This window comes from Caretta caretta, chromosome 10 (genome assembly GCF_965140235.1).
Source record: "Caretta caretta isolate rCarCar2 chromosome 10, rCarCar1.hap1, whole genome shotgun sequence".
Taxonomy (NCBI): Eukaryota; Metazoa; Chordata; order Testudines; family Cheloniidae; genus Caretta; species Caretta caretta.
The window spans coordinates 64,567,896-64,588,926 of NC_134215.1; the positions used below are offsets into that span (position 1 = coordinate 64,567,896).

At 43.2% G+C, this 21,031-nt stretch overlaps 1 long non-coding RNA gene across 1 annotated transcript in view; it reads right to left on the reverse strand.

Annotated features, from left to right (window-relative positions):
* The window catches only part of LOC142073396 (uncharacterized), a 171,664-nt gene that overhangs the window by 76,300 nt on the left and 74,333 nt on the right, over positions 1–21,031 (reverse strand). The window contains exon 2 of the long non-coding RNA XR_012670245.1: positions 17,073–17,121. This is a non-coding gene — a long non-coding RNA (uncharacterized LOC142073396). The remainder of the gene's footprint in view (positions 1–17,072; positions 17,122–21,031) is intronic.

Below are 21,031 nucleotides of genomic sequence, written 5' to 3' on the forward strand. Positions count from 1 at the left end.
ACAGAGCAAAAACTCTACAAGTGTAGACATACCCTAACACTGGCGCAGACCAGACCTTGGATTTAGCAGAGGCCACCTCTGAATCGACACTATAGCGGCTTCGCATAACAGCGTTAGTGTGTCAAAGACATTCATAACACAAAGAAACTATAACAGTTCTACTGATGTTGATGTCTGCCTGAAGGATCTATGAACCCAATACCGTATGTAAGGTGACAATTCTCTTATTTATAGAGATAGTTCTTCTGGGCATAAGGGTGTTTCTTGTGTTTGTACAGGTACTACAACACACACACGCACTTCCATTTAGGCCCAAAAGGTTGTAAATGTAACAGACACGACTCATGTATTTCAACATCAGTGGAGCTGCTTTGGTTTCACTAATGTGTCATACGCTGAACATAGTCTAAGGCATTACCTTCTACTTAGTCATAGGTCCTTTGGGCGTCACGGTGTCAGTATGAGTAAGTGGGATCACATCAGCACATTATAAGATCTGTCAACCCTTCCGGCAGACTTCAATATCACCAGAGCTGCTACAATAATGTCCAAAGCTTTTGCGTAAAATTATTTAAATGATCATTAATTTTAAGGTGTTATAAAAAAAAAGTCAGCCTCCTACTAGAACTGCTCAAAAGACAGAGGAAGAATTGTTCTATGGATGAGGCATTGGACTAGGACTTGAGAGACCAAGATTCTATGCCCAACTCTGCTGTTGATCTGTGTTCACCTTGGTCAAGTTACTTTGCCTTGATTTGCCCTCCCAACCTTTGTCTTACTTCACTATTTAAACTGTAAGTTCTTTGGGGTGGGGACTGTCTCTTACTATGTGTTTGTACAGTATCCAGCACAATGGGGCCCTGATCTCAGCTGAAGCTTGTGTGAGCTAAAATAATGCAAACAATAAAATGATAATAGTAGCCCTACAATAGCGCTTCATGGCCCCAATTGTGTGATTTAAACAATGCTTTTATTCCCATTGCATTAAGCAGCTAAGGTCAGAAGAGGGCCCTATAAACATATGGATAATTTACAGAGGAAATCATTTTATCTTACTGTAGTGTTAATTTTGTATTGATTTATAAATAGAAGTATATTTGGGGATAAAGGATAGACAGCCTCACTAGTTAAAAAGTTGGTACTTGCACAAAATATATGCCACGATTCCTATTTTAGTCTAAACAATTTCCCTTTTTTAACATGATATTGATGTTTTATTATTCTTACTATTACACTGTCATAGTCTATACTTTCAAGTGTCTCTATGAGCTCCATGTGCAGTCAAGCCAGCTCAGTTAGGAAAACACCTTCCTAAAATGCCGAGGGGAAAAGAAAAGATATTCTTAAAAAATAAAGACATCTTCTTTGTTTTAATGACGGCCTCCTAAGAGTGTGAGCATCATTTTTAAAAATTTACCTTATATATAGAAGGAAGCTTTGATCTTCCAGACAAAGAATATCTCCCTCTATGTAATAATATTCAGGCATTTCAGGGAGTCCATAATGTCGCTGACAATAGAAGATGGCAATAAAGCTATTTGTATAAAGAGATACTTAATTTAGATCAAGCACACTCAGGTTTTGACTGTTGTACAAAGGGATTTCAAGAATCTGTGAGAGAACGGAAACTGCACTAATTAGTATCCCTTTAATCTCAGGCACTTTGGTACATAATACAAAATGCAGTTGTAATTTACTCAGTCCACATTTTCAGAAGCACACGCACAAGTTTTCTGCCCACCTGAACAGCATGCCCAAAATGCTTGATGTGAACACAAATATGTGTATGCAAATCTCTGATTTGTTTGTGTGCAACTCTGGGTACACCCTAGCCACAGTTTGGCTTCTATTTTCAACTTCTTCCTGAAAGTGAAATTTAGCAGAGTGGCACCAAAGAGCATTTTTACAAAAGGGGCAATTAGTTAACATTTTAACACTCTAGATTACCCTCCAGGGAATACTACTACTTTTTACTAGAACCCATCTAGTAAAAACAGATATACTTCAAACCCATGAGTACAGGGTCTAACCCAAACCTCACTGAAGTTGGTGGAAAAACTCCCATGGGTTTGACTTCAATGGGTTTTGGGTCAGGTTGATACTGTATACCTAATCTATTAAAATATTGATAAATAATCATTTATTCTTTTAAATTCCATCTTTGACAGCCAAACAGGAATATTAAAACATGTTGCTTAATAAGATTTTTTATATTATTAGATAAAAAAAGAGGACAGTGAATCCAGTAAGCACAGGTGATATGAACTCTCTGTGCATCACTCTAGCAATTTGGGATATGCCAGGACCTAAGCATAAACATATTTTCAAACACCTAACCAACCACTTTTTCTGCTGTCTTCTAACAAAAATAATTCCAATATGGTTTATGTATGCCACTGTTGTTCCTTGTTTTTACGGTTCAAAATAGGATCTATATAAAGAATTCACAGGTTTTTTTAAAAAGCTCTGGTAGTAGTTATTCAATGTGCTATACCACAGGTACTACAATAGCTGCTATACAACTCTCAGTAAAGGACCAAACATGTAAGCATCTATGGTTTGTACAAACAGACACCAGTTAATATTTTGTCTGCCTCATAATGGATTTTATGCGTATTCCAGATTTCAAAGCTGGATTCAATCATATCCCAAGATATTCAGTGCCTAGATTGGTGGTATACAGACACCTAAAATAGATCCCTTTTTTTTTTTTTTTTTTTTTTTTTAATATAAACCATTCGCTGTCCTTGCAGTTTTAATCTCAAGAGACTTGCTACTGGACAATGATTAGGCAAATGATATGTTGAAACTATTGCCTATCGTGACAACAGATACCGTCTCCTTGTCCTCAATAACCCGTCGTGTCTCGTCTTATATTTAGATTGTAAACTCCTTGGGGCAGAGACCATCTTTTAAGTTCTGTGTTTGCACAGCACGTAGTACAATGGAGTCCTTGTCTACAAGTGGGATTTTTAGGTGCCACCATAATACAAATAAATAAATAAATACTTGACTTCAGCTGAATATGCCAAATGCTTCGATCTGATATTATCAAAAAAAGCGTTAGGGGTTTTTTGTCCTGGCAAAAATCTTTGAAAACTGGCAAAAAATTTTGGGGGAACAACAGATAAATTAAATGCTGAATCAGTTACTCATTAAAAGCCACAGCATGAAATAATAGTTTATTTGTATCCGTAAAAGGGGAGAACAGAAGTGGTCCTTTTAATCTTACCTATGGGAAAAGCTGTCATCCCTTGAACTGTATCCAAATGACAAGATACACAATAAAGCTCATGTTCAGAATGAATAAATATTCCACTGGATTAAAAAATACTAGTTTTCTGAATACTTAAGTCTGACAACTATTGAAAACATGAAAGCAGAACATGCAGCTATAAGATTACTACAAAGAAAACTTTAGTCATTGCAGATACAGCTGATCAAATAAATGTGCTGCTAGCTATGGTACAGCATGCCAGGAAAAAGCACTATGCAAAGATTAGGGCTTGTTAGAAGAAAAACGGTTACTAATCTTCCGTAACTGTTATTCTTAGAGATGTGATGCTCATGCTAGCTGACCCACAAGCAGTATCCCTGGAGATGGGCTCGGAGTTCATGGATGTGCCAATTGTAACACTGCTGTCCAGAAACTGGCATCGTCATGGGCCTGTTGGGTGATGTCATAGTGGAGCACGAAAGTATGAACCAACGACCACATCACGGCCCTGCAGAGGTCCTGGATTGGTAACTGTGTTAGGAACGCTGCTGGTGAAGTGTGGGTTCTTGTGGGAGGAGCTGTACCAATGGCCGGAGGCAGAACCTTCCCCTTGCTTGTAGCAAGCTCAGAAGCAGGCGGTTATCCAGGATGAGATTCTTTGGCATGACACCGGTAGTCCTTTCATCCTGTCTGCCGCAGCTACAAAAATCAGTGGAGACTTGCAGAAGGGCTTAGTCTTTTCGATATAGAAGGCCAGGGCGCACCTAATGTCTAATGTGTGTAGCCAATGTTCCTCATTGGTGCTGTGAGGCTTCAAAAAGAAGACAGACAGAAAAATGTCCTGGTTGATATGGAACTGCAACCCCACCTTTGGTAGGAAGGCCGGGTGGGGGCGCAACTGGATCTTGTCCTTGAAGAACACGTATATGGGGGGTTCTGATGTCAGAGCTTTGATCTCAGAGACCCTTCTGGATGAAGTAATCGCCACCAGGAAGGCGACCTTCTATGAGAGGAGCAGTAAGGAACAAGATGCCAGTGGCTCAAACGGTGGTCCCCATGAGACTCGACAGGACCAGGTTTTAGTCCCACGGGGGAACTGGGTTACGAACATGCAGGTAGAGTCTTTCCAAACCCTTGAGGAACCTGATTGTCATCTTGTGATAGAAGACTGATGTGTCCTGGACTGGAGGATGGAAAGTCAAGATGGCTGCAAAGTAAACTTTGACCAAGGTGTAACTAACAGTCCAAGATAGACTGCAAGGAAGACAGAGATGGAGGAATAGCCCTGATGGAAGGTTTCCTACCACTTAGCAAGACTTGCGGGACCTGATCTGAGCAGGCCTGCTCCTCAGGGTTCAGCCACGCAAAAGCCACGCCATCAGGTGTAGGGAGGCGAGGTTCAGGTGCAGCAACCAGCCGTGGTCTTGCGAAATCAAGTCCAGATGGGGTGGGAGCTCTAGTTGAGTTCTTGTTCTAGAGACCTCTTGTGGCTGTTGTCGGTAGCTACCGGTGTGGTGCTCTGCTCTTGTTTGATGATGAAAACAGTCGGCTGCGTGCGTGTTCCCCCTGTGTCCTGCCCCAGCTCTGTGCAGATAGCTAACACAGCAGACCCCGAGAGAACCCCCAAAACCCACAGACTCTAGTAAGGTACAAAGAAACCTGAGCCAGGTTTACTGTCAAACGAAGCACAGTAATAGTTCCCTATAGACTCTACAGGGCATACTACGAATTTGTGCTCCCTGGCAATGAACATAGCTGGCGGGCTAAGCTTATCGCCCTGAGTTCCCTGACATTTATGTGCAGGAAGCGTTCTTCCTGGGACCAGAGACCCTGGGTTCTAAGTCTGCCAAAGTGCGGTTCCCCACTCCATGTCTGATGCTTCCGAAACCAACATTACTGTCAGGTACAGGGCAGTGAAAGGTACCCTTTTCAGCACCAAATGTGGGTCTGTCCACCAAATCAGAGAAGCTAGGACAGTTGGCAGAATCGTGAGAACCGAGTCCAAGTGGTCTCTGCCCAGAGAGTAGACTAATGCCAGCAACATCTGTGGGGTCTGAGGCAAAGCTGCGTGTACTGTGCCACATAGGTGCACGCTGCCATGTGACCTAACAGCTTGAGGCACACCCAAGCAATCGTAAGCAGGTGATCTGTGACATGGGTGATTAGATCTGACATAGTTCAGAACCGTGCCTCCAGCAGGTAGGCCTTGGCCTGAGTTGAATCAAGCATTGCCTCTATAAACTCTATTCTCTGCACTGGGTATGGATTTCTGTTCATTTATTAACAGGCCCAGCGCACGACAGGTGGCCACTACTATGCCAATGCTGTGCTGAACCTGAGCCTGCGAGTGGCCTTTGATCAGCCAATCATCAAGGTATGGGCAGATTTGTACGCCTCTACGTCTCAAGTAAGCTGCAACCACCACCATACACTTTGTAAGAACCCGTGGGGCTGCTGACAGGAAAGGAAGCAGGGTGAACTGGTAGTGGCATTGGCCCACCATGTACTGGCGGAATCTCTGGGGTCTGTGGAAGACGGAGATGTGGAAATATATGTCCTTTAAATCGAGGGCGGCGTACCAGTCTCCCAGATCCAGGGAGGGAATGATGGAGGCCAGAGAGACCATGTGGAAGCTCAATTTAATGAGATATTTGTTGAGGCAATGAAGACCCGCTTTGGCCTTCGGGATTAGGAAATATCAGGAGTAAAACCCCTTCCCTCTCAAGTCTTGAGGAGCTTCCTCTATGGCCCCCACACCTAGGAGGGCTTGCACCTCCTGGATGAGAAGTTGCTCATGAGAACAGTCCCTGAAGGGTGACAGGGTTTGAGGTTGGAAGGGAGGGGTGGATATAGGGTAATCAGATGTCCCGATTTTATAGGGACAGTCCCGATTTTGAGGACTTTTTCTTATATAGGCTCCTATTACCCCCACCCCCATCCCGATTTTTCACATTTGCTGTCTGGTCACTCTAGGTGGATGAAAACTGCAGGGTGTCTCCAACTGTCACAATACTGAAAACCTAACAGTCCAATGTTATGCAGGACCACGCAGTGCCGCAGGGTGATAGGCGGTTCAAAAACAAAAGCGGGGATGGATCCTGAACTGAGATTGGTATGCTGTCATCAGGTGTACCCTGAAAAGGCCAGTCTGGACCCTCTGGGGTATCTACTTGAGCCTGACTGGGTGGCCGATGTAGACTCTAGGGGCTGACGGCGCTTACAGCCCTTTCCTTTCCTCTTATAGGATTCCTGCCTGGGAAGCCCCAGAAACCTGGGAGGCTGTTGAGGCCTGAAATGCTTCCAGGAGGCCAGGGGCATGTACAGGCCTAAAGAGCGGAGTGTGGCTTTTGAGTCTTCGAGTCCGTCTGCTCAGAGAACAAAGAGGTGCCCTTGAAGGGGAGGTCCCTGACTGACTGCTGCACCTCATGCAAGAGGCCAGATGACTGGAGCCACAAACAGCGTCTCATGGCAACTGCCGATGCCATCTTTCTGGCTGCAGTCAGCCACATCCATAGCTGCCTGAAGGGAGGCCCTGGCCACCATCTTGCCTTCCTCCAGGATGGCCATGAATTCTTGCCTCGACTGCTTCAGCAGGGAGTCCTTGAACTTGTCCATTGCGTCCCACAGGTTAAAATCATACCTTCCCAGCAACACCTGCTGGTTAGAGATACGGAACTGGATACTGCCTGTGGAATAAACGTTTCTCCTGAACAGATCTAGTCTCTTAGCCTCTTCATTCTTTGGTGTAGCACTGGACTGTCCTTGTCTGTCCCTCTCGTTCGCGGCTGACACCACCAGAGACCCTGGGGTGTGGGTGTGTGAATACAAGTACTCAAACTCACTGGCCTGTACATAATACTTCTTTTCCACCCTTTCTGAGGTAAGGAAGGGGTCTGCCATACAGCCCTGACTGGTCCCAACACCACCTCATTGACTGGGACGGCCACTCTGGAGGGAGCCGCTGCAGCCAGGATATCAATCAGGCTGCGTGAACTCCTTTAGCTCCTCCACTTCCAGCCCCAAGTTTGTGGTGATCCATTTCAGGAGCTCCTGATGGGCCATGAAATCGTCCCAAAGGAACAGGATAGAGGGACCTTCTAACACCTCATTCAGGGACGAGGAGGAGGCGGCTAGCGTCATGGGAGGGGCTGCTCCTTTCTCCTCCCTTTGTACCACCTCCAATGGGGCCTCTTCAGGGACCTCAGTGCTGTGGTTGGTGACAGAGTGGGGCTCTGGTGCTGGTCGGGACAACGCCTTAGCTTGTCTATCAGAATCGACCAAGTAGGACAACTGGAAAGGGGGTCCCAGTGCTGGGGGAAACCACACAGGTTCCAATACTGCCAATTCATGGGCAAACGTCCCAGTAGCCAAGCGCTGGCTGCAGGGCTGGAACTGAAGTCTGGTGCATAAGTCGGGTACCAGTAGCTCTTTGGCAGGGCAAGGACTCCACCTCAGACTCTTCTCTCAGAGACCATGGAGGAGCTGTAACCAGTTCTGCCTCCAAGCAGTTCTGGGGGAGTGGTGACTGATGTCACGGTGGGGACCACAGTGGCAAGGCCATCGAGGGCTTTTCTTTGGAAGGTGCCACTACGGCCAGTACCACAAAGGAGCTCTCTGCACCTTGCACCCTTCTGTCCCCGGTAGTACTGACAGGCATGTGGGAGCAGGTGGGTATCGTTGAGGCACATTAAGTCCTTTGCAGCCTGGCAAGCCTCCAGAGTCAAGGGGACCCACAGGCGCGAAGTACCATGACCACTCCTGGAGTCAGAGGTGGGTCCCAGACTGGGCTCGGTGCCCTAGGCGGAGTCACCAGAGCCGACCATGGCTCTGGGGAGGACAAGTGGCCTGGCATGGGTCTCACTAGGTCGGTTGCTCCCTTCTTATTCCTCTTCAGCACTGGAGAGCACCCTCTCTTGGCAGGCAGAATGGTGCAGGTGGAGCACTTCACACAGAGGACAGTCTGCGGGCTGCCTCAATTAGCAGAGCTTTGAGGCGAATGTCTCTGTCTTTCTGAGTCCATGGTTTGAAGCCCCTGCAGATCTTACATTTCTCCTTAACATGAGCTTTCCCAGGCACTTTAGACAGGCTGAATGTGGGTCGCTCACAGCCAAGTGCTTTGCCACAGGAGTTGTATGGCTTGAAGCCCAGAGACTGGGGCCAGGCCCAGCCCCTGGGACAACATCCCTCTATGACTGGGACCGCTATCTACATTATGTGCACGAAGACTAACTGGTAACTAAATTCGCTAACTACAAACACTATATACAACACAGATCAGAGTCCAAACCACTGTTAGGGAAGCCTTGCAAGAGCAAGAAGATTGTTCCAAGCAACTGTCACTGGCGATAAGAAGGAACTGAGAGGGTGGGGTGTGGAGCCGTTGGCATCCCTTTTACCAGTGCATGTGCACAGGGCCCCACGGGGCACTAGGGCAGGCTCTACGGGTACCGCAAAGGGAAAAATCTTTGGCAACTGTGCATGTGGTGCATGCACACCTAGCATGGAATCAACATGAGCAAGCACTCGAAGAAGAATTAGGTTGTTAATGATTTTGAGATCTATATAGCAGCACAGGTCATGCAGGGCCTTCCAAAGAATTCAGTCAGCGGAAAATTTGATCCTCCATTTAATTTGATCAAAAGCTCTGGAATCAAACTGTTTGTATGTGTAGCAATCTCCAGCCCTTTATTTCAATCAGATTTTAGCACTTGATTCAACAATACCTGCTTCGCAATTGCAATTCAATCACTGACTAAAGAAAGCAGCCATTTAATTAAAAAATACCAGTATAGAAGAGTCCAAGGAAGGTCCATCTGATTATTAATTGAAAGTTGTGTTATTCAGGTCACTGTTAACATTATAAGCATTATCTGTTAAGCAACTTGGTGGCCATATATGGATGGCAAAAAAAAAAACCCACAAAAAAACTAAATCACTTCTTGTGATCAAAGTAACAAAGTAACAGAGAATAGCTATGGTTCAAAGCAAGAGGAAAAAACACGGCAGCATACATGTGAAATAAGTTACTCCTCTTCTGACTTATTAGTGACAGTATGCACTGGCCAATACCTTTCCCACTGCTGCACTACATGGAGCCAAGTTTCAGATTGAGAATTTGACAGCTGCTGTACAATTATTTATTGGGCACAACAGGAAAAAGCACTGATTATTGCCTTGATCTTGTTTAGTGAGATTCATTCTTGAGATGATGCAACATAGCTGCTATCAGCTACTTGATGGAACTGAAATTTGGCAGACGACGCACCAAAGTGGATGAGTTTAAGTTAAAAGTAAGTTTTTTAAAAATCTTATCAATTAGTCTGAAAACCTGGCTTTTCCACAGGCTCACGGTGAGCTGCTTTCCCAGAAAATGCTGCAACCCAAGTCTGATAGCCTTCTAACCATTCTCCCATCAGTCTGGTAGTTCAGATTAACAATAAACGGTTAGGAATTGTCAAATTAGAGTCCCATCAAGACCATTCAGTCAGTGAATGCCTCCAGCCCATTCCCCATGAGTCCTTAGACCAAGCATCACTGGCACTGTTGCTGTAGTCTCTCTCTCTCTCTCACACACACACACACACACACGCACACGCACACACACACACGGAAGACCCTGAGTTCCACTTTATTCATGGCAGAAAAGAAAGTTGGTGCTGATCTGTGTCCATGTGACTTTCCCTGTCAGTATGATTCCTCTCCCCAGCTCCCAAAGCCCCCAGACTAATAATAAAGAACAACCTTGCCCTCATACAGTAGTTTTCATCCCTAGATCTCAAAGCATTTTCAAAAAGGAGGGTAAGTATTCTCATCTTTTCATACACGTGAAAAACAGTCACAGAAAGGAGTTGCTCAAATCCCAGACCTTCTGACTCTCAGTCCCATTAAACTGCATTGCCTCAGGAGGGCCCACCCCAGAGATTGAGAACAAAACAATACAAGTTTCAGAGTAACACCCGTGTTAGTCTGTATTCGCAAAAAGAAAAGGAGTACTTGTGGCACCTTAGAGACTAACCAATTTATTTGAGCATAAGCTTTCGTGAGCTACATCCGATGAAGCGAGCTGTAGCTCACGAAAGCTTATGCTCAAATAAATTGCTTAGTCTCTAAGGTGCCACAAGTACTCCTTTTCTTTTTGCGAAAACAATACAAGGCTTTTCTCCCAATGATGGCTCAGAACAAAGCTTCCTTAGAATTATAAGAAGCCTGGAACCTAGCCCCCATCACATGTGTCTCTGTAAGGTTATGACCAGGTAAACTCCCGAATGGTAAATATAAGGAAATGTGACACAAGTAGGTTTCACAACCTGTATTTGGGGGGAGGGGAGGTGTCTTCAGAAGGGATTATTTGGGATCAGCCATCAATTTACTACCTGCCTATATCAGTCTTAAACGGCATAAGATTGCTTTGTTTAATTTTGCTGCCAGTTTTGTTTATAGGTCTTTTTGTGCAAGCCTTTGTGTGTCCATTAAGTAAACACTCTCTCCATGCTTGTAGAAGCATGCTTGGGTTCAGCAAGATGTCTATCACTTAATAACCAAATGAAAAGTTTAATCACCAAAAAGCTAGCTTTCAACCTGCAGGGTTACAGTAAACAAAACAGAAAAACTAAGGGTATTTCATACGCATTTTCTCTCTACTGCTTCTGTTATCGGGTTTGCTAGTCCAAACAAGTTTGGTACTTAGTATTTAGTCCTGTAAATATCAGCTCAGCATGTGGAAACAGGCAACATTTACTTTCGCTTCAGAGTTCTCAGAATCAATCCAACAATGGGCATCAATTACTCATTCCAATTCCCAAAGAATGATTGTTTTTGTTACTTATTACTGAGGACATATGAAACAGAAAGAACACATACTAATAGCTTGCTGTGCACACTGACTCACCAATACTGGGCAAGTATCTCTGAGCAAAATATGACATGGAAACCAAAGAGGAAAAAATATGAGTCATTCCAAGGTGTCATTTTCACAAAATGACTTTTCTTCTTTTAAACCAAAGAGACAAGATAATATCCCAAGATGGGACAATAAGGCGGTGTTAAAAACACTTGCCATTAACAGCTATCTGCTGTCAGCAATAATGCTGGTAAATTTTATGCACAGCTGACAGCTTTGCATTGTCTCTCCCCCTTCATGAAGAAATTTCTCACTTCAGTGTGCAAAGCCTTTAAGAAGCAGGATCTAGCCAATGCATTTACAGCTTATTATAGACTGCTGCTTGTACTAAATATTCAACATTCTGTTGTGGATTTCCAAAACAGAAAGTATACACATGATTTGGGAAAACAGTATGCTAATAATAGTCCAGTCCACTCTAATAATATTCTGTTCATGACAAAGCACTGCCTGTAAAAATCAAGAGGTAAAGTGTGCTCACTGCCCTTGACATACTCAGGTGTTAAGAAAAATCAAGAATATTTTTACTGTTCTCTGAGAAATAAAGATATAGCTCTGCTACAGCCTATCTTCTTGATCAGAATCTCTCTGGTATCCTGATGCTGTTTGAACTTGTCTCTTCAGAATATTTAGTAAATACATTTCATGTTCACACCAAAAGTTCAAGTTACCTTCCTTTTGTTTCACTGTATGTTAGAAATCTTAAAATACATAAGCACGACAAATGGCAGGGTCACACTTCCTTCATTTGCAATCTCGCAAAGAACATTTATGCAGGAAAAATGCAGAGAAAACTAAGATTCCATTAACATTCAGAATGTACTGTGACTCCCATTTTCCATCCCTCAGATCTGATAATCCTAATACACATTAGGAAAAGGGCCAGAAAAGGAAACTGAAGTAGCTAAAAAATGATTTGCCTATTGCTTTAGAGCACTATGTTCATGTCTTTCAACTCACAGAAGTTTGTGGTCAAGTCTGTATATCTGGAACCCATGTTGAGAAAATTAACCCTCTATGTGCCCTATGTCAAATGCTATATTCCTTTAAAGAGACAAGGTGGGTGAGGTAATATCTTTTATTGGACCAACTTCTGTTGGTGAGAGAGACAAGCTTTCGAGCTCATACAGAGCTCTTCTTCAGGTCAGCCCAGACCTCACCCACCTTCTCTCTCTAACAATAAAACACCACTGCATACAACATATTCCCTTAAGTCAGTAAAAAATTTGGCCCCGTTTGCTGAGTAGATGGTTCCTCCCTGGTTTCTCTCAGATTTTCTAAGGAACTAGAAACAAGTTCAATCTGAAAAAAAAATTGAATCTGTCTTTTGAACTCAAAAATATCAAGAGATATTTTTATGTTTGATGCATTTGTAAAAATTAGATTCAGGTTCAATTTGCAAGCATCCAGATTAGACCCCAAGTTCTGGTTTAGCGACATCTCATTTAGAATATGAAGACCCCTCTGGGTTTTTGTTTTTTCCTTTCAAATCAACTGTATAAACCTAACTAGCCTTTGAGTAACAATCACAATTGGGAACATGTAAATTTCTCAGCTAAATCTACATTTGATTTTTATTTTATTTTTCACGTAAAGAGAGATTTACAAAGGGGTTCAAGATCTCAGGCATTTTAAAAGTAATTCATTTCATTCCCTCCCCTTCCCCACCACTGGTACAATACCCTGGTTATGTCAATGGAAAGACACTCCATTGACTTCAGTGGGCTCCAGATCAGGCCGTTAAAGCCTAATGTCTGCAGCTTTGTGCAAATGATTCAAGGGAAGGCTGCAAGAAAGAATCCTGCGTACCAACTAGGAGCTTTTGGTGCTGAACAACTGTACTATTGCCACATTGTTCCAGCCTATGCAATGGTGCATCACATGACTTGCAGCTAAATCCCTCATTATTGTGGAGGCAGGAATGGGCTAGACCTATGGCTCCAGAGGGGCAGCCATTCCCATCTTAGGATTCAGCATGCTCTTCTTTGCTAAATTGTAACTACTTTTGACTCATAGCAAATACTGCTCCCTTTTGCTTTTTCCTATGTAGATTTTACCCTTTTAAACTGGCATTCTGCTTATGAGAATCATCCCACAAAATTTGATTCATGCCCGCTAGATTCGTCTCCATCCTTTACCAACAATTCTGCTGTGGCTCTTCTTGTTACAATGAGAATCACGTCCAAACAGCTGTCTCTCATCACAGTACTCTCTGAATCCAAAACCATCCTAGCTGCCCCACTGGCACATTCATTGGCTGGTCTCCAGTATCTGTCTCATCCTTTCTTCACTCATGGTTGGCACCCTAGCATGAGATCACTTGTTCCCGCAAGCCCTCGAACCCATTCTTGAGTCTATCAGATTTTGGCACCCTAGCATTTTGTCCCGCATGAATTATAAATCAGTGATAATTTCCCACCATTCTTCGGGGTATCTGGCACCATTATTGCAATAGTCTTTATTCTTGTAGCTAGCCGGCACCACACTATCTTGTTTTCCTTATCTGAGCTACAGATGTTTTGGACCACATTCCTCTCTGTAGAGTCGGTCAGAATGATTAGCCTCTTTTTCTGCATTCTTTCAGTGCTCACCTCCTTATCAGTGGGCGGCCTACTGCCAATTACCTTCGGCTCTTCTGAATCTGATCTCTATCTTGTTGCAATTGGAATATCTGTCCCAGGTACTAAAGGTTAAATGGCTCCATCCATAATTTCTGCTCTTTCTACAGCTTCTAGTCTTCCCTGAAACCATGTTCCTCCACCTCCATCAGCTCTGAGATCTCTGCTTGTCCAGCCTTGCCTAATTACTGTTCTCTTTGCTCCCTCTGAAATTTGGTTTTCTTTGATTTCATCATTGACTTCTACTGACCCCTCACCTTTTGCTTCAAAATGGAAAGAAATTTCACTTCAGACGTGTGTAGGCCTTTTTCATTCAAAAATAGGAACATGATATAGGTTTCACATCAGATTATTTTGGATAATTCAGTAGCCATCCTTGATAACAATCACTGCTGCTCACTTCATGAAGCTGCTTCTCTAGTGGGAATTCCCATGAGCAAAGGACTAACTTCTTACAAGTCTCTTACTCTTTGGTGGGCTACTTTTAAAATGGGTTTATATCTAACCTACCTCTGATCGGTGCTGAGTGGTAAACTGCCTCAAATCAAAACATCATTTTTACCATATTTGCTTTGTGGCTGGTTCCTCATCTCAGAGCCAAAGGCTAGGCATAGTGCAGGCAAACCATTTTGACTTTGCAAAACTTTGTGATTGCAAAATGAAACAGGCGTTTTGGATCTGGAATCCACTGCTCTGATTTGGCCCATTTCTAAGTAGGATCAAACGAGTAGGGATGAGCAAATTGGTTTAAGAACTGACCCATACCTTCCTCTAAAACAAAGTGAACTGTAACGAACAGTGCAGACAGCATGTCTACCAATAGGTGATGATGTATCTTTATCTTAGTGATAATAACAAAACAGATAACTTATGTCATTGTACCTCAGGGGTGGGAGGTGGAAGGGTATTGTTTGAAATTTCAATCCTGCCTGGTGTACTAGAGTTATTTGTGGTGTCCCAATAAAGTCTTTGGTTTCAGTGAGTGAGTATTATAGAACCTTAACTAAACTCTGAAATGTAAAATAGTTTTGACAACTAATCTCTTTCTTTGCTGATCTATTTCCCCCCTCCCCCAGCTCATTTTCAGAGGCCTCTTCCTGTGGGGACTGAGAACAAAAGAGATGAAATATTCCAAGAAATTCTGTCAGGATATGAGAGGAATCTCATGAGAAAGTCTATTCTCAGAAGATTTCTAGCCAAATTCTTAGCAGGTTTAGATTTAGCCTCAGGAGGTTTAGGTAAGTTTCCCAAAGTCTGGGTGTTGATACCTTTGATTTCCCCAACAACAGCAGTGATCGCCTCTTGAAAAAATTACTCTTAATAGTCTCATTTGTCAGCCTCTGGTTGGATGTGAAAGTGCCATTTCCAATACATACAGAACAAGCGTCACTGAAACTTAATCTAAAACAATGAATTAGTTTCCATGTCTACCGCTGGTTGTGATGAGACAGCCAGCATAAAAAAAAGAACGTGCAGAGCCAGAAAGGCCGTCAGTATACCAGACTCATTTATTTTTCTTGAGTGTAGGATAGTCAGATATTTACTGATCGAGTGGAAAGTGATTCTGTCTTCCTATACACTAAAAGAAATATTTGCATGTGCAGGTTTATTTTGTTATTGACAAATAGAGAATGAAAGAGGATGGGCCAATGGGATTACATTGAACGAAGCTAAAAGCATATATAGGATAAATTAAGTATGCACCTCTTAGATCAGGAATGGGCAAACTATGGCCCATGAGCCGTTTTAAGCCGTACCGCGAGCTTCTAGAGCTTGTCCCGCTCCGGCACTCCAGCCGGGGCATTGGGTTGGGGGCCACACCACATGGTTCCTGGAAGCTGCAGGGCGCAGGGTCAGGGGCCGCACCACGTGTAGGAGCCAGAGAAGGGACATGCTACTGCTTCTGGGAGCCGCTTGAGGTAAGCGCTGCTTGGAGCCTGTACCCCTGAGCCTCTCCCCACACCCCAACCCCCTGCCCCCGCCCTGATCCTACTCCTGCTCTCCAAACTCCTCGATCCCAGGACAGAGCACCCTCCTGCACCCCAAACCTCTCATCCCCAACCCCACTCCAGAGCCCGCCCCCCCCCAACCAGAACCTGCACCCCTGGCCCCAGCCCTGATCCCCCACCCCACCCTCTAAACCCCTCGATCCCAGCCCAGAGCTCCCTCCTACACCCTGGAGTCCTCTGTACACAATTAGTCAAGCAACCTCAATTTTTCCGGCTCTGAAACCAAACTCCTCATCCCCAGCCCCACCCCAGAGCCCTCACCCCCTCCCGCACTCCAACCCCAGTTTTGTGAGTATTCATGGCCTGCTATAAGAAAAGGAGTACTTGTGGCACCTTAGAGACTAACCAATTTATTTGAGCATGAGCTTTCGTGAGCTACAGCTCACTTCATCGGATGCATACTGTGGAAACTGCAGAAGATCTTTTTATACACAGATTTCAGAGGAACAGCCGTGTTAGTCTGTATTCGCAAAAAGAAAAGGAGTACTGGTGGCACCTTAGAGACTAACAAATAGATTGGTTAGTCTCTAAGGTGCCACCAGTACTCCTTTTCTTTATACACAGAGACCATGAAACAATACCTCCTCCCACCCCACTCTCCTGCTGGTAATAGCTTATCTAAAGTGATCATCAAGTTGGGCCATTTCCAGCACAAATCCAGGTTTTCTCACCCTCCGCCCCCCCCCAAACTCACTCTCCTGCTGGTAATAGCCCATCCAAAGTGACCACTCTCCTCACAATGTGTATGAAAATCAAGGTGGGCCATTTCCAGCACAAATACAGGTTTTCTCACCCCCCCCCCACCCCCTTTTTTTAAAAAAACACACACACAAAAACTCACTCTCCTGCTGGTAATAGCTTATCCAAAGCGACCACTCTCCCTACAATGTGCATGATAATCAAGGTGGGCCATTTCCAGCACAGATCCAGGTTTACTCACCCCCCCACCCCCATACACACACAAACTCACTCTCCTGCTGGCAATAGCTCATCCAAACTGACCACTCTCCTTACAATGTGCATGATAATCAAGGTGGGCCATTTTCAGCATAAATCCAAGTTTAACCAGCGCGTCGGGGGTGGGGGGGGTGTAGAAAGGTGCCACAAGTACTCCTTTTCTTTTTGCGAATACAGACTAACACGGCTGTTACTCTGAAACATGGCCTGCTATACAATCTGTATTCCCCAATGGGGCCCTCGGGCCAAAACGTTTGCCTACCCCATCTCAGATTATAAAATCTTTGGGGCAGGGCCCATACTCATGGGTGCTTGAAAGCCTAGCACAGCATAGTAGGTACTGTCATAAGTAATAATAAGAAAAAATGTACCTGAATCTGGGTTGTTGATACCTGTTCTAGACTGTTTTCACCTTCTTTCCTGAGAAAATAAAGCTAAATTAGAACTTGCATTCAAAATTGTCAATTGAATACTTGGGCCATTTTTCAGTTTTCCCATCATCTCCATTCCCTATAGCCCCTTAGGCTTCTCAGACTCCAGCATGGGGCTTTCCAATATCATTTTTCAGAACAATATAATTTCACTAAGAGAGGTTAACCTGCCCTCCTGATATCTCCTAGGCATCAAATATGCAACAACCTGCAGTGCACTTTTCATCCTGAAGCGTCTGTTAAAGGTTTACTTTAACATTTATCATTCTGAATTGTGAGGCTGCCTGTCTTAGGAAGCTTTGCATACAGGGTAAATCCATTTCCTGCAGGATGTACACATGCATCCTACATAGTACAATTGGGCTGGGTGAAAAGGGAATGTTTCCTGGTCAGTGCCTTTAAAACTTGTGAGTGAAAGGCAGGAGCAGCCTTAGCCATTCCGTAAGCCAGAGCAGAAAATATTTTCGGCTGACCCTGCCTCTCCCCCTCTACCGAGCCCCCTATGCCCCCAAAAAGCCAAGAGCTAAGCAGCACTGCACAACTGTTCACCTCGGAAGTTGGTGCCCATGGCAACCACCCTTTGTGTCCACCCCTAGAACCAGCCTGGTGAAAAGTATGCATGCCTAGTTTCCACTGGGCTGCTGAACACATTTGAGACTAGCTAGAAATGGGACTCAGCCCAGACAAATACAGCAGGCCTAGTTTTGATGAAGCCGTCTATGCTTTTCAATACCTTTATTTAAGAGAGTGATTTTTCACTTCCCAGACAGGTACTAATCTTCAGTAGCACACCATCACGCTTCTGGGGTCCTCTGTACACAAGCAGGCAACCAACCTCAATTTCTCCAGCTCTGAAACCATCGCCCCTGCCTTTGCTTGGTGGTATGAAACTTATTTCTTATTGTAATGCATTATTTTATTTTTTTTAATGGCTAGACCACACATCTCAATAGTGGCATGATTAGGGTCTGACAGAAAGACAATCAGTGACTTCAGTGGGTTTTAGATCAGGCATGTAGGAAAGAGCTAGCTGTTTGGAAAGATTCGTCTCTTGATATAATCAAGTGACAGCAGCAAATTCAGACCAACTAAGTGATTTATGAGCTGGAAACTATTATACTTAAAAAGCTTGCAGAATAAAGGTAAAAAAGTCAACATTTTAAAACTCTCCTTGACCTTTACGCAGTTTTAGAAGGATCATTTTTTTATCCTAAGGTAAGTGTTGAGGGCACCCGGTCAGGGAATCATATCAGGTTGCTAATTGAACCCCAACTAATGTGACCCAAGATCAAAATTTTACTGTTTCAGGAATTGAAAACAGGCTGTATTCAGAAATTCATTGCTTGTTTCCTGTGCCACTTGCCATTTGTAACCTGCATCTTTGCAAGCCACACCAAAACACATTTCAACAGTAAAACTTTTAGCGATAATTTGATTTTACACAGTCAGTCAGCACTTGAGTATTAATAATATTTTTGATGCATTACATACATGTCTGAAAACATTAGCACTCAGGTAATTAACTCTTCCATTGGGTGTCCAGTTTATCCTATTGAGTGAAAACAGATTGCTCCCACAGCAACATGTGCTGCATGTAAACAAGTCTAATTCCTGAATCTCTACTACAGTCAGCAAATTCAAATCCAGGATGTAACAGTTACATGATTTCGGGAAGGGGGTGGTGTGTCAGGGCATTTCTTAGCAAAACAGCTCACACACCATCATTGAACAACAGGAAACCAGGTCTGTAAGAGTCTGTGCTCTGCATGGCTCCAGTCAAATCGAATGGGTGAATTATTGTGACATTACTAAACAGGTAATTAGTTTCACATGTCATTGTTAACCACCTCAACCTCATTACCAAAGTCTTACGAGAGTCTTTTTAAAAATTCAGTCCTGTTTGACCTGCTACCAGCTATAGTGCATTTTGAGCACCCATGAATAAAATGTAATCTTGTGAAACTGAAGACACCTGCTCCCAGCAGGAACACGGCTTATGAGCTGCCAAGTCTGTTGTTACAGAACTTGAGATGCAGAGTTTTTTCCATCTGAGTATACCAGCATTAGCTTGGCTGCAGCCACTCTAAAGCTACCTGAGTATATGTATTACCACATGCAGCACAAGGTAGGAGCAGGATGTGCATAAATGTGTAAACAGGACAAAAATACTTTAAATTTTCACTGTTTGTAAGGTAGGTTTTTGAAACCAGTTTTTATGGGAAAGCTTCTGTCTGTGATGCACTGTACTTTGTGACTGCCACCCCACAATTGTGCATCTATAGCACTCAGTATGTTACTCTTGCTGGGTGAAATTCAGCACTTTAGTATTGGCACACAGAGGTAAGTTTTCAAATACATTATTTTATTTCCATCATAATATCTGGATTTATTTTTTTTGTTTTATTAGCCTCCAATTTTATTTTCCCTAGCGGGTGTGGGTGGGGTGGGGATCTGTTTAGAATCTCAGTGTTCCCGTTCAGACATCAGTGGCCAGCTAATTTTACCCACTCATTTCTTGCTATCATCTCTGCCTTCCAGAGACCTCAATCAGTAAAATCCGCTCTACATCACTTCATCATATATATGCAAATATTAAATTTACAACTGTGAGCATCTGTTGAGGCCAATATTTTAAGTTGTGCTTTAAATCCATTTTGCAATAAACATGGGGTGTGTTTCAGTAACAAATGATTTTCTCCTGATTAGTAAATTACTGTTGTTTCCAGTGTTACATTCTAACTACCACTTGTTTAGAGTCATAAGAAAACAGATTACTTAGTCAATACAACCAGCCCTTTATTTCCATCTCCACAAAGCAAGGTCTAGCTTATTTTCTGGGAAAACGGTTTTCAGCTGAAAGTGAAAAATATTGCATAATAACCAACATATAACATGGGAAGGAAGGTTTAATCAAAAGGATTACCACTCTCCATTGTAACTAGTTTAAAAGTTTTAAGACTTTCTGCTCAGAACAAGCTACTATATTTGCAGCACTTATGTATTTTCTATTGGTTGCCTGTATAAAAAAAATTATGAAAATTCTGCCAGTGCGGTGCTTTAATACAGATTAAATTAGATTAAAAGAAGAAAATATAGAACATTTGGCATTTTGTTATAGAGCAGACTGACACTAGTACCAACTAGAATTTTGAAATAAATCAGTTTTAAAAGGTAAAGCTAAGTTTTCTTGGACAATTGACAGCCTCTCTCAGAGACATGCATTTCACTGTGTGGGTACATAATTTTATATGCATCAGTACATGACGCTGTGATAACTTGGATGGCCATTTATATGGGATGCAGAAGAGATGAGTGCGCCCTGCATGTCACCCTAAGCAAGGACCAATATAGTCTTTAGTACCACATTCTGCATATTGCAGTTCATATTTAATAAAGCATTTAAAAAGAAAATGCTTTTTAAAAAAATTATTGGTACTATTTATTTGCCTCCCCCTGTAAAGTTGGGCTCTCTCAGTACTATACTCTTATCATTCCTACTGTACAAGATGAAAAGGATAACTAATGAAATTTTAAAAGGTCCAAAAGTTACCCATAAACCATTCTACATAGAATGATTTTGTGATTTTCACGTCAAAATAGAAGTGTAGTCCCTTTAGAAATCTGGGAGTCTCCTCTTTCTAACAGTAACCAGCCCCCATCTATAGGCCTGATAGGTAAACAGATATTGCACACCTGCTATACATGCAGGACTGAATATTCTCTGCTGCACCTTAGACTATTAATGTGGGGGGTGAGGGGAAGAGAGAGAAGTTTCTCTTTTGCTTATTTAAATAGCAGCTGCTTGAAGCTGCTCTAGAGTCTATTGAAAGCAGCCCCAAGAGAGATTAGTGAGCAGAGTGCAGGTGAGGTGGGCCAAAGTGGAAAAATAAAAGCAGTTT